We start from the raw sequence: 13,553 nt of genomic DNA, 5'->3' as shown, positions 1-13,553 counted from the left end.
GTTAGGTTTAACTAGTTCTAAGTTCTAGGGGACTAATGACCTCAGCAGTTGAGTCCCATAGTGCTCAGAGCCATTTGAACCATTTGAAGCAAAGGAAGGCTTTACGCTGCTCACACCGTACAAAGGTGCAGCTTTCTTTCCGGAATTTTGACTGTTTTGCTGAACATGCATGTCAAGCCCGGTAAGGTGGCTAAGAGAAAAGTACAATCCCGCTTCTACTGACAAAGCTGGCAGTGACCATCATATATCATATCCAAAAGTTTAAAATTTATAGATCAATTACAACATTAATTTATAGTTAACTGTTAACTGAGTAATGTCTGAATAGCTGTAATAAGTTATTAAACCATGTGAAAAGAGTAGTAACTAGATAAAAGATACGCCTTTACTTTTATTTCGCCGAAACATGCTGTGCGATTGCAGAATCTGAAGTTTGCAATCAATACTGACATCTCCTGGTTCTCGGCAGAAGGATGAACAACTGAGCTATGCGTGTGTGATGTGTATCGTGCATGATACCACAGGCCAGAAAAAGTTTTGGTGCATACCCAGCCAAAAAAAAAAAGTAAAAAAAATGGTTCAAATGGCTCTGACCACTATGGGACTTAACTTCTGAGGTCATCAGTCCCCTAGAACTTAGAACCACTTAAACCTAACTAACCTAAGGAGATCACACACATCCATGCCTGAGGCAGGATTCGAACTTGCGACCGTAGCGGTCGCTCGGTAATCCTTAAGCGTTTGCACTTCCTACAAAGCCATGAGCTTCTCCTCTCCGTTCCAAAATCACCTGCGCTAAGCAGTCTAAGAGGCTTTCTTCCACTCATTCTGTTAGAGATAACTTAGCAGACGACAGTATCGTCGACGTCCTGGTTGCGCCTTGGCCTGCGGCAGCATATAGACAGACAGCCCCGTCGCTCCATTTGCGAGTGGAACAGCAAAGAGAATGGCCTGTAGTGGTACTAGTATCAGTGTGGTAGCTTGTGGACATATTGCAACGATAGCACGAGGGATTCGAAATACACTGCAGTGCACCGTCACCGTACCTGTGGTTATAATTAAAGCGCAACTACTCACAGGAATCCTGTGTAGGCCGTAATTATCGTATGGCAGCGAAACTTGGTAGGTATGCTAATGCATTAATGGGAAACCGACTTTCGTTGGAAAAAATTAGTTCCAATTTGTCCACGAGAAGCTGCATCCGTAATCAGGTGATTCTGCACGCCATGCATCTAGAAAATCTCTGGACATAACACGTTCGTGGGAGGATGCATTAAGCAGATCTTTCGCTGGGCGAGCGACATGAGATGTTTCCTTACCTTGCATGGAAACAGTGGGTTTCCACAGAGCTGCGCCATTCCAAAGCAGGAATCACATTCTGCACAAGGAGGTCTCGATAATGTACAGACGTCACGGTACACCTGACAGGCCCTCTTCAAACAAGGACGATCGAGAACAAAGATGCTTGCGAACCCACACCACACAATCACATGCGGCGAATGTAGTGACTCTTCGTGCACAAGCCGGCCGCGGTGGCCGTCCGGTTCTGGCGCTGCAGTCCGGAACCGCGGGACTGCTACGGTCGCAGGTTCGAATCCTGCCTCGGGCATGGGTGTGTGTGATGTCCTTAGGTTAGTTAGGTTTAAGTAGTTCTAAGTTCTAGGGGACTTATGTCCTAAGATGTTGAGTCCCATAGTCCTCAGAGCCATTTGAACCATTTCGTGCACAACACGCGGTTTACCAGTACCCCGTATTCTGCAGTTCTGTGTATTAGCTGCATCCGTGGAGTAAAATGTGCTCGTCACTCCACAGAATATCATAGAATATTGTCCGCCCAGATGCCATCAACTTCAATCCGTGCCAGAAACCGAAGAGCAAATACAGAAGTTTGCTGTGAATCACGAAGTCTCAGTTGCTGCACCGTCTGGATTTTGTACGGGTACCATTGTAATGTAGACCTCAAAACTGTGACCGTGGGATAGACACTGCACGAACGCTGGCACTGCTGGGGACACGTGTCGAATGGTCAGTTGCAGTAACACACACCTCAAGTAACCTTGTCGATAACTCCCACCAGGGTAGGACGCCGACTTCTTCCAGGTGTCACACGAGGAACATCCGTGCTTTAAAATTTCATTATCATCTTTTTTAAACAGTATAATAACATCAAACCTGTCTTCAGGCCTTTCAGTCGGCGATATTCTCTCAACGCAACACTGTAATTACTGCTGTGCACATAAAACAATTTCACTAACAACGTACGGTCTCTCTTCTCGATAGCCATACTGTTCACTTGCGTATTGGCTTCTCAAATGACATCTCTTACCGTCATACAAACAGTGTACACAGTCAGACTTGCCCCTGTTCGGGACTCATTTGTTTTCCAGAATAAACCGGTTCCGCATTAACGCATCAGCATATCTACCAAGTTCCGCTGCCATACGATAATTACAGCCCGCAATGGACCTCCGCGAGTAGTTCCACTTTAATTATAACCATCCGGTACCTGACCGATGATTCATGCGTGCATCTCTCGAAACTGACATTCTTGGCCGGCCGGGGTGACCGAGCGGTTCTAGGCGCTACGGCCTGGAACCGCGAGACCGCTACGGTCGTATGTTCGAATCCCGCCTCGGGCATGGGTGTGTGTGATGTCCTTAGGATAGTTAGGTTTAAGTAGTTCTAAGTTCTAGGGGACTGATGACCTCAGAAGTTGAGTCCCATAGTGCTCAGAGCCATTTGAACCATTTTTGACATTCTTGCATTAGTCCTCTGAATACAAGGAAGGGCGGGAGGGGATAAAAATTTCTGGTTATGGCCTCTTGCAAATGGGATTAAAAATGAGTTTGGTATCATGTGTAAGCTTGATATCGCGTTGTGCGACTGTGCAAAAACCACATGTTGCCTATAATTTAGTAAGTATTTTTATTTTCAGCTACAACATGAGACAGAGGGCAAGCAAGTTACGCGAATTTCGACTAACTGGGCGTCACGAAGTTTTTTTTTTTTTCCTGGGATGATCTGCAAAGTACATACCCACTCATATGTCACAAAACTAAAGGAGAATTGTGCTGTCAAAAATTTAGCGTCTCGTTTCAACACTGAGTCTTTCTCCATTGAAGACGAATGCAGCAGTGGGCAGCCCATAACGACAGACTCGGCAACAAGCGATGCTCTGCAGAAGCTCCTTCTTAAACACCTGCAAATATCCGACAAAAGTGAGAGCGGGATACTGGACATCTAACGGGAGCGTGACGGTTTATTTATTAATAATGTCATACACAGAAGGAAACTTTCATCAAAGTGGGTGTTGACAGTTTTAAACAGTGAACAGAAAAAGGCGCACGTTGTGACATCTATAGCTGTTTTGGTCCATTTTTATGTTCCAAACAAATTTTTGGCTGTGTTGGAGACTGAGGAAAGAACTGGAATCCACATTTATGACCCCGAAATCGAGCCACAGTAGGTTCCCGCGACCGAAGATGTTCCACTCCAGGAATTGGCCAAAACGTGGTGACGTCTGTTTCCTACGAAAAAGGCGGTACTGGTTTGCTGGACAACCTACCTCAAATCTGTAGTACAACCGGAGAGTATTATTCCAGTCTCCTCCAGCAGCTGACAGGTAATTAAGACGAAACGCCGTGTAAAGTTGACCAAAGCTTGCCTTAAAGCTACAGAACAATGCACCTTCAAACATACCCAGATTTGTTGCTGCCAAATTGAAGGTCCTGCGATTCTATCCTACTTCTCATCTGCCCTGCCGCTTTCGCACTACCAGCTTTTTCCTAACATGAAAGGTCGTCATTTTGGTGATGCTGAAGAAGGTAAACACGCCGCTGGCAGTAGGTTTGACCATCCATTTCTATTTCAATGGACTTGGAAAATTTTAACAAGAATATGAATCCAAAAAATTCGGGGAGGAGTGGAAGGGGGGAGCGGGGGCTGAATAAATAAGTACTGTCAAAGCAGAGGCTGTTCTTTCCATAAAAAGCTGGAAGCTTTTCAACACCCCCTCGTTCGGTGTCTAACGAAGTTTCTATTTTCGATCATTTTTGGAACGAAATAACATACAACGAAAGTGTGTTGTGGTTGAGCAGTTAAAGCAGTTAATACCATCTGGTGCCGAATTTGGGAGAAGACTAGTTTGAGAGTGAGGGAGGGGGAGGGGGAGACTATGGGCTACATAGCCGACGAAGGTGTCAAGGAAATCCGGCGTCGCATGTTTGTCACTTATTTTTGCCGACTCCCGTTTCTGAGAAACGATGCGCTCATTGACCCCTCACCATCTCCCGCTTTAAATTCCGCCGGAAGCGGTTGATGGCGGCTTCGAAGAAGAAGAGATCTGGTGGAAATTGTGCTGTGACAGCGGCGCCCCGAGCCTCGTGGGGATACCATGTGTTGCCCCCACCCTACCACCGGCTGACGCGCAGTGGGTGGCGACGAAGTGCTAGGCCACGCCCACCGCAAGCGCCATTGGATGACACGCCCTGCAGCTGCCCCTCCCGCTAGGTGCGAAGCGCCACGCCGTGCGGTTTCACGCGCCAGTTCGCTGCTGTTCGTCGCCACTACATGCGCTCAGTACCACGTACGTAGCTTTCACAGTTCTACTTTACTAACCGTCTCCTCCAATTGAAAGCGACTAGTCAGCTCGTTATATGTCAGGATACGCATGAATGTGTCACGTAAATGTACCGGTATATCCCGTATACGTCAGCGTAAATGCATTTGTAAGTGCGCTACCCGTTAATATCGTTAGATTCCGTTGCTGCACCAACCAGCACAGTCTAAGCTCAAACAGCATGACGTTCCATGACGAAACAATGCTTGCCTCAAAGAATCAACACAGATTCAGGAAAAACTACTCGTGTGAAACATATGAAAACTTACAGAACGTAGAGGCAGGTGCGCAGTTAGATTCCGTCTTCCGAGATTTACGAAGGCCATTCGACACACACCCTATATCGTCTGCGACCAACCAGGATACGATCATACGGAATATCTTCGTTACTATGTGATTCGCTCCATGAATATTTTACTGCTAGAACCCTGAATGTTGTACTGGACGGTGAATGATAAACTGAAACGAAAGTAACAACGTATGTGCCTTAAGCAGCTATTATTATCTCAATATACGAGTACATAACCCATTTATCAGATAGGATCAGCAGCACTATAAAATTGTTCGTTGGCAGTGCTATAGTGTGAGAGAAAGTGTCGTAAGGAAATGTAAAATGATAACACCAATAACAAAGAGAAAAGACATGCTGTTTCATCCCTTGGGGTTTGACTGATACTTGTAGATGCCAAAGTTATATTGTAATATGTGTCGTTATAACTATGATGAGTCTACATGACTACCTGTAACGCACTGATCATAGGTGCATTGTTAGCTGCAATTTAAATGTGCAGTAAAACACAGATAATATTGCGACTAGTGTTGATCTTCCTGTCCTGAAACAGAGAGAACCTAGTACTATCTGACTAAAAGATTAGTGGTGAAAAACTTGAGCACATCACATTGTACAAGTATCAATATAAAATGGGAAAACCACGTAAAATTAGTATTGGTAACGCGAATGAATCGCTTAAATGTGTTAGAGAGGATCTGGCAAAATGCAATGGATCTGTAAATGAAATAACGTAAAAGACGCTAGTGTAACCAGTTGTAGAGCACCAATAAACTTAGAATTCCATAAAGAATAGAACATTCACGTATAAAACAGTTTCGGACGTCAGTTCACTTTACAAATGAGTTAATATATTAAAAATTTGACGTTAAGTATGTAAGCGATAAAAGTTTATAAAAGGCTTGAAATTATATTTAAAGGTTGTTGGATATCACTATGTGCTCTCATTATCAAATAGTGGATGAGTATACTCTGAGTAATTTTCGCTGAGTTTTAAGCAAAAGTTAGTTTCTAAGCAGTCTATGTGAACTACGTGTCGTACAACGATATAGTTTTTCAGTTACATTCAGTGGTATACGTAGATATTGTCTGCAAAATGTGTCAGTAATAAAGGAGTAACAACTTAAAATGTCACACCTGATGCAGAGGTTTTATCGCAGAACAGCGAAATCGGTTAATAATTATCCTATAGGAAATACAGAAAATTAAATTTTGGTTTCCCCTGAAAGCCGTTAAATAGGCAATCTGCAATTGGGATTGCACCATTGCCTGGAGTCCGTCAAGAGGCATAACAGACTAGAAAGCAATTCATTGGCGTGCTGCTAGGATCGCAGCAGACATGCTCGGGGACCTTAAAAGGGAATACCTGGACAAACGACGAGTTCTCACTAAACCGTGTTGGATACAATTAGAGAACACTACGGAGAAGACTATGCGAACATTCTGTTGCCTCTATGGTACATCTCGCGTAGGGAAGATGAGAATAAGACGAGAGAGATCAGGGTGCGTACAGAGAGACAGTCGTTTTCCCTCGCTCAGCAGGCTAATCGACTGGGAGTGAAAATCAGTAATATTGGTAAGATGTATCTTCCGCCATGTATTGTACATTGGCTTGCGTAGATGTAAGTTCTGGCCTAGAACTACAAACTGCTATACGTCATTTTTCCGTTTCGTAGTACACTTGCAGATAATAGTGTGAATGCAAAGAACTTACTGAGACACTTCAATAGAGACAACTAAAAACGACGTTAGAAGCAATTCGTACGCAAATGCAACTCGCACTTAGTGTGTTTAGCGATCGCCGTCCGCCATACGTTAGTCAGACAAAAATCTACAAAAAATTAAGCTGTAATCTTCCAAAACAGATGGTCATCTACCCTGTGTATCACATGGCCATTACATAAACCTCTGTTCTCAGATATTATAAGGAGCGATCAGAAAGCTTCCGATCGAAGCACGTACAGTCCACAATCGATATAACAATCAGGCAAAATCGCCGTGAGCAGTCATCCCGCCGACGCACCCTGCTGCACATCCACTCACCGAGGCCTTTAAGGGACCGAAGGCGTGATAATCTCATGGGGCTAGATCAGGACTACAGGGCGCTTGAGTCAGTAGGCGCAACTTCGGCAGTACGATACTTGCGAGATGGGGACGTGCAGCAGCATCACCCCCTTGTCGCAGTTTTTACGGACATTTGAACAGGTCTGCTGCCCTATACACATTCTTCATTCTCCGATGGATGTCTACCGGTGTCTGTACTTCGGCTGCCGAGAAAAGAATAACAACGCGTTGGTTCTGTTTAGACGCATCAACCGTACGCACGTCGGAAAGACACGAATGACACACTTATCCCTTGCTTACATGGTGGTGCTTAAATACCCGCAACGGAGCCACGTTGCCGCAACAGGCTCAACTGGAAAGTTTTTAATTGCCGATTACAGTAGCTAGGCCGACAAACGGGAAACAAGATCCTTTGAGTGCCAACGTGGATTTTTTTTTATGGAAACAGAAGTTAGGAGCATAGAAATCCGTAGGCTTCCTTCATCTTTTGCAAGTCATGAATTATTTTCGGAAAAGTTATCACCTACGATCACATAATCGGCAAATGACATTGCACGTTTCGTGGTAACCGTAGTAGATTAGTACCTAATCTTGACAAAGCAGAGACTGGACAATAAAGGAAAACCCTATAACAAAATCCGCCTGCCTTTTCAATAGCGTTCTTACTCTGGCATTGGATGAGGACGTGATGGGAAGTAATGTCTCTGACATGCATGCATGTCTCTGACATGAATTCCCTTGATGGGCAAAACGACGATCATAATAATAACGTTGAACATGTTGTTGTCTCACTCTCCTTATTTCGGGCGAGCGTTAGGGGATGTAGACAAGATGTCATATGGAACTTTGACTCGGTCTCAGGAGCGTGCACGGATGGCCGAAGCGGGAAATCCTGGACTGAGTCCCAGTCCGGCACGTGCTTCCATGTGTCGCTAAAACAGCTAATGTCAAACTATTCGGAATCAGCGAATATTTTTTTAGTAAAATTCTTAAAGCTTTTTAAGTAAAACAAACGTTTTTGACATTCTACATACTCTTGACGTCCACATATTTATTTCTCAACATAGTCGCACTGGTGACGACCGCATTTCTCCCAGCGAGAGACTAGTTTTTTGATACCGTCGCGGTAGAATGTTTGACTTGTTGACGGAGCCCGTTTTTTACTGTCGAGAAATAGGGGAAAGAATGTCACGGGATATGATACGTGAGTATGGGCGGCAATCATTAAAACAAAGACGTCTTTCGTTGCTGCGAGATCTTTTCACGATATTCCACTGACAAACTTTCTCCTCCGAATCCGAAAACATCTTGTTGAACCTAACTTCACAGGGAGTAATGATCATCGCAATAATGTATGAGAGATCAGAGCTCGCACACAAACATTTAAGCGATCGATTTTTTCGTGCGCTGTTCGAGAGTGGTACTGTACAGAAATGGTTTGATGGTAGCTCGATGAACCTTCTTTCCAGCACGTAAGTGTGGATTACAGCTTAGTCATATAGATGTTATGTCTTGGATCACAAATTTACTTCACAAAGAAAGAGAGCTTTGGGTGTGTCTCAAGAAATTTTGTTGGGACCACTCGTGTCCATAAAATACACGAACTATACGCAAGTAATTTTGGACGTTTATAACTGCCGATTTATGTCACAAGTTTTAATGGGACTATCTACTTTTGTTAACATTGAAAAGAGCCTTCGAAGATACCTTCAACGACATAACAATTGAGGATTTGGATAAAATAGTAACAAGACCACAGTACCACAGGACAGGTATGGTCCGTGTCTTCATCATATGACTGTCATATCAAGTGGTCAAAATGTTGATTTTCGTCACTAACACATGCTAAAAGCGATTTCGGATTGATACTACAGTACGTCGAATGTCATCAGGATTTATCGCAGAACAGGCCTATGTTATAAGGCGTTTCGTGTCTACGAGTGTCGTCGATGTTTCCTTGTAGGCCTCCTGTTTTAATTTGCTTCACTGGTAAAACTGTGTGTGTGTCTTTGTGTGTGTGTGTGTGTGTGTGTGTGTGTGTGTGTGTGTGTGTGCATGAAGCGATACAGTCCGTGCTCCGTTGTTGCTATTAGAAAACTTCGAACTCCAGCTATTCAGATTTACACAATGTACAGGACAGTCTAAAAAGTCATGATGATGATGTTTGGTTTGCGGGGCGCTCAACTGCGCGGTTATAAAAAAAAATGATTCAAATGGCTCTGAGCACTATGGGACTTAACAGCTGAGGTCATCAGTCCCCAAGAACTTAGAACTACTTAAACCTAACTAACATAAGAACATCACACACATCCATGCCCGAGGCAGGATTCGAACCTGCGACCGTAGCGGTCGCGCGATGTCAGACTCTAGCGCCTAGAACCGCTCGGACACTACGGCCGGCCGCGGTTATCAGCGCCCACACAAATTCCCAACCTTTGCTCAGACCACTCCGCCACTTTCATGAATGATGAAGAAATGATGAGGACAACACAAACACCCTGTCATCTCGAGGCAGGTGAAAATCCCTGACCCCGCCGGGAATCGAACCCGGGACCCCGTGTTCGGCAAGCGAGAACGCGACCGCGAGACCACGAGCTGCGGACCTAAAAAGTTAGGATGATTTTTGTTAGTTGTTTGGTGAAAGGTGTCCTGAACACGCCAATGCATCAAGATCTGTCTTTTGCAAACATTATCAAAAATTTCAAGAAACTGTAACAGAGAGGAATAAAATAAACCACCTGTAAAGAATGACAAGAGATGAGACTAGCACAATTAACATTTGAACAGTGGTAACACACAATGCAAATGCCACTACGAGGCAACCTGAATGTCCGAGTGGGATCAACCAAAGTTATTATTATTATTATTATTATTATTATTACTATTATTATGATGGTTATTTTAATGTTCTGCACTTATTGTCATTCGTCTTCTTGCTTCCCACTGCAATGTTGATAAATATGAATTACAATATCTTAATTGTATATACTCTTTTAAATGTTCTTTGTTCATGATCGAAGCAATCTTGTGACACACAACACGTTCTGGGGACGGCAGAATGGATATCTTATGCTGACGGGCGGCCATGTCGACCGGAATATGGCTACTGCTTGCCTTCTTGGTCCATCAGACACTGCAGAGTCTTCCATGAGCTTTTTACAAATCTTTTCATCACACGAAATATTATTGAAGTGTTTTAATTCTTCTTGAAATGTGTTGTTAATAATTCTTTCATTGCAAATTACGGTATGTCTTTTTTGGCTAGAAAATCTTCTTTTTCATTACCGTCTAAGCCACAGTGAGATGGTCTCCACTGAATTGCAGTTTCCTTGTTGCTCTGTTGTAGTCATTTAATTACTTCTTGGATTTCTTTAACTGAACGCCGGTCGCGGTGGCCGAGCGGCTCTAGGCGCTTCAGTCCGGAACCGCGCGACTGCTACGGTCGCAGGTTCGAATCCTGCCTCGGGCATGGATGTGTGTGGTGTCCTTAGGTTAGTTATGTTTAAGTAGTTCTAAGTTCTAGGGGGCTGATGACCTCAGAAGTTAAGTCCCATAGTGCTCAGAGTCATTTGAACCATTTTTTTAACTGAACGATTTTTGGATGTTGCGTGTTGACAACTGCCACTATTGCTGCTCTAGGCTAGCAGAATGTAACTGCTTTGTCGTATGTGTGTAAACAGTTGTTTAGCTGACTTGTTGCAGTTAATTTCACCTTGAAAATTTGAGTGGTATGCTCCTAAAGTATGGGAGATAGGGAAAATTTTACTGTACATTCCTACGCCAGCGTTTCCTTCTTCTTCCATTAATGAACCCTCTCTGTAGATGTGGAGTCACTAATCTTCAGGATATCTCTGATTTATTTTTTGCAATGCTGTAGCTTTCATTTTTAATTTATCTGTTTGAATTCTTTTATAATTACCCATTATCTCTAGCTGGTATTGCAGTTGAGGAAGCAGAATTGGAAAGAGTTAGCAAAAGCAGTATCGTGTGAATTTGCAGTGCTCCAAGTGATGTCTACTAAATCTGTAAAGCGGTGCTGCCTTTCGAAGCAATATGTTGCTTACGACTGAAGCATCGTTTATAAAACATGTCAATCTACACAACAAGCACTAGTCAGTCGCAAATCCACACTGGCTAAGAGAAGTGGATGAGAAACGACCTCGATCTGTCAGCCAGTAGTGCGGGCTTTACAAGAATCGTATACTAGTCTTTATTATACAGGTGGGGCTCTAAACAGCCACAAGTATCTACAGTACCTAATAGATATACTGCCGCAATTATTGGAAGAGATCTCGCTAGACATAAGCAATTCACGTGGTGCCAGCAGGTCGGATGTCCCTCAAATTCTGCACAGATAATAACAAACCGTGACAACATTTGGAGATGATTGGATCAGTCGTCCGGGAAACATAAATCGTCCTGCACTCTCATCAGCCTTAAATACCTCTGGGGTTCTGTCTGTGAGCAAAGTTAAAACAACACCGACGACTTCCAAAGATGTGAAACACCGTTTAACGTAGTCCTGTGCTGCGACAAGTCGAAATGAAATTCGACATGCAGTACCGTCTGAGTATTATCTATCTGGAGTGGATTTATGGCATGCATCAGTGCTCAAGACCAATATTCTGAGAGCTTGATACGACAATCACAAAAAGTGATCGTACCTTACTTAGGTGTCAGCTTGCATTTAGTACCTCTTCTCCTGAGAGCAGGTCAGTGGTTTATACTTCACAGTGCTGTTATTTTGTTATTAGTTAGATGTCGTAGAAGCTCTCTTCGAAGGTTCTTTCCAGCATCATGGAAAAAGTAAGAAAAATTCCTTTGAAAAAGAAAAGTCAGTGTCATAATTAGGTAGCTATTAGCGTTAAAAATTATTTGCTTACGACAAAATTCGCCAGATTATCCATTATGGCTTAGAGAAAGCCTCACCTTGATATAATTACTCGTTCTGAATATATATTTTGATTCCCTGTCTTCACTGCCTCAGCCGACGTATGTGTACAGACCGTCCAAAAAGCTCCGAGACTGCTGTTATTCCTGGCGAATGTGCGACGTCAGCGCAGTAACTACGGTGCCAGCTTGAGCTACCAACTGTAAGCAACAAAATACACACACGTGACGACACTTAGTGTTATCAATACGAACATCCTACAAAACGACTAAAGGCAGAAATTCACATGTGGGGTCAACGCTTTGATGACACAATCAGCATTCAAGACAACGTGCCGCCCGAGTTGAACAACACCCCAAAGAACAAGTTTTATGACCTTTTTACATGGTTCTACAAACATTATGTGGTTTTACTTCAGTGCGGGAGACCATGTAAAACACCTGAAGCCTTAAAATCGCCATGTTATAGTTTCTTTATCCTTTTTAACCAGTTTCGAATCTTTTTTGCACTGAGGGGCTAGGGCGAGTCACGTGTTTGCGGTAGCGTTCGATTCGGAGGTGGTCGATTCGATTGCTGGCTGTGGAAGATACACTCCTGGAAATTGAAATAAGAACACCGTGAATTCATTGTCCCAGGAAGGGGAAACTTTATTGACACATTCCTGGGATCAGATACATCACATGATCACACTGACAGAACCACAGGCACATAGACACAGGCAACAGAGCATGCACAATGTCGGCACTACTACAGTGTATATCCACCTTTCGCAGCAATGCAGGCTGCTATTCTCCCATGGAGACGATCGTAGAGATGCTGGATGTAGTCCTGTGGAACGGCTTGCCATGCCATTTCCACCTGGCGCCTCAGTTGGACCAGCGTTCGTGCTGGACGTGCAGACCGCGTGAGACGACGCTTCATCCAGTCCCAAACATGCTCAATGGGGGACAGATCCGGAGATCTTGCTGGCCAGGGTAGTTGACTTACACCTTCTAGAGCACGTTGGGTGGCACGGGATACATGCGGACGTGCACTGTCCTGTTGGAACAGCAAGTTCCCTTGCCGGTCTAGGAATGGTAGAACGATGGGTTCGATGACGGTTTGGATGTACCGTGCACTATTCAGTGTCCCCTCGACGATCACCAGTGGTGTACGGCCAGTGTAGGAGATCGCTCCCCACACCATGATGCCGGGTGTTGGCCCTGTGTGCCTCGGTCGTATGCAGTCCTGAGTGTGGCGCTCACCTGCACGGCGCCAAACACGCATACGACCATCATTGGCACCAAGGCAGAAGCGACTCTCATCGCTGAAGACGACACGTCTCCATTCGTCCCTCCATTCACGCCTGTCGCGACACCACTGTAGGCGGGCTGCACGATGTTGGGGCGTGAGCGGAAGACGGCCTAACGGTGTGCGGGACCGTAGCCCAGCTTCATGGAGACGGTTGCGAATGGTCCTCGCCGATACCCCAGGAGCAACTGTGTCCCTAATTTGCTGGGAAGTGGCAGTGCGGTCCCCTACGGCACTGCGTAGGATCCTACGGTCTTGGCGTGCATCCGTGCGTCGCTGCGGTCCGGTCCCAGGTCGACGGGCACGTGCACCTTCCGCCGACCACTGGCGACAACATCGATGTACTGTGGAGACCTCACGCCCCACGTGTTGAGCAATTCGGCGGTACGTCCACCCGGCCT

The 13,553-nt window shown here is 44.7% G+C and overlaps 1 protein-coding gene across 1 annotated transcript in view; it reads left to right on the top strand.

The window, feature by feature from the left end:
- Nucleotides 1-4,505: 4,505 nt before the first annotated feature.
- LOC126183697 (homeobox protein engrailed-like ceh-16) overlaps nucleotides 4,506-13,553 on the top strand; it is a 182,634-nt gene continuing 173,586 nt past the window's right edge. The window contains exon 1 of the mRNA XM_049925879.1: nucleotides 4,506-4,585. The gene's annotated coding sequence lies outside the window, so the exon portion shown is untranslated. The remainder of the gene's footprint in view (nucleotides 4,586-13,553) is intronic.

This window comes from Schistocerca cancellata, chromosome 4 (genome assembly GCF_023864275.1).
Source record: "Schistocerca cancellata isolate TAMUIC-IGC-003103 chromosome 4, iqSchCanc2.1, whole genome shotgun sequence".
In the NCBI taxonomy this organism is placed as follows: Eukaryota; Metazoa; Arthropoda; class Insecta; order Orthoptera; family Acrididae; genus Schistocerca; species Schistocerca cancellata.
Note: the sequence above shows the minus strand (reverse complement) of the source record. Positions and strands in the feature narration are given on the sequence as shown.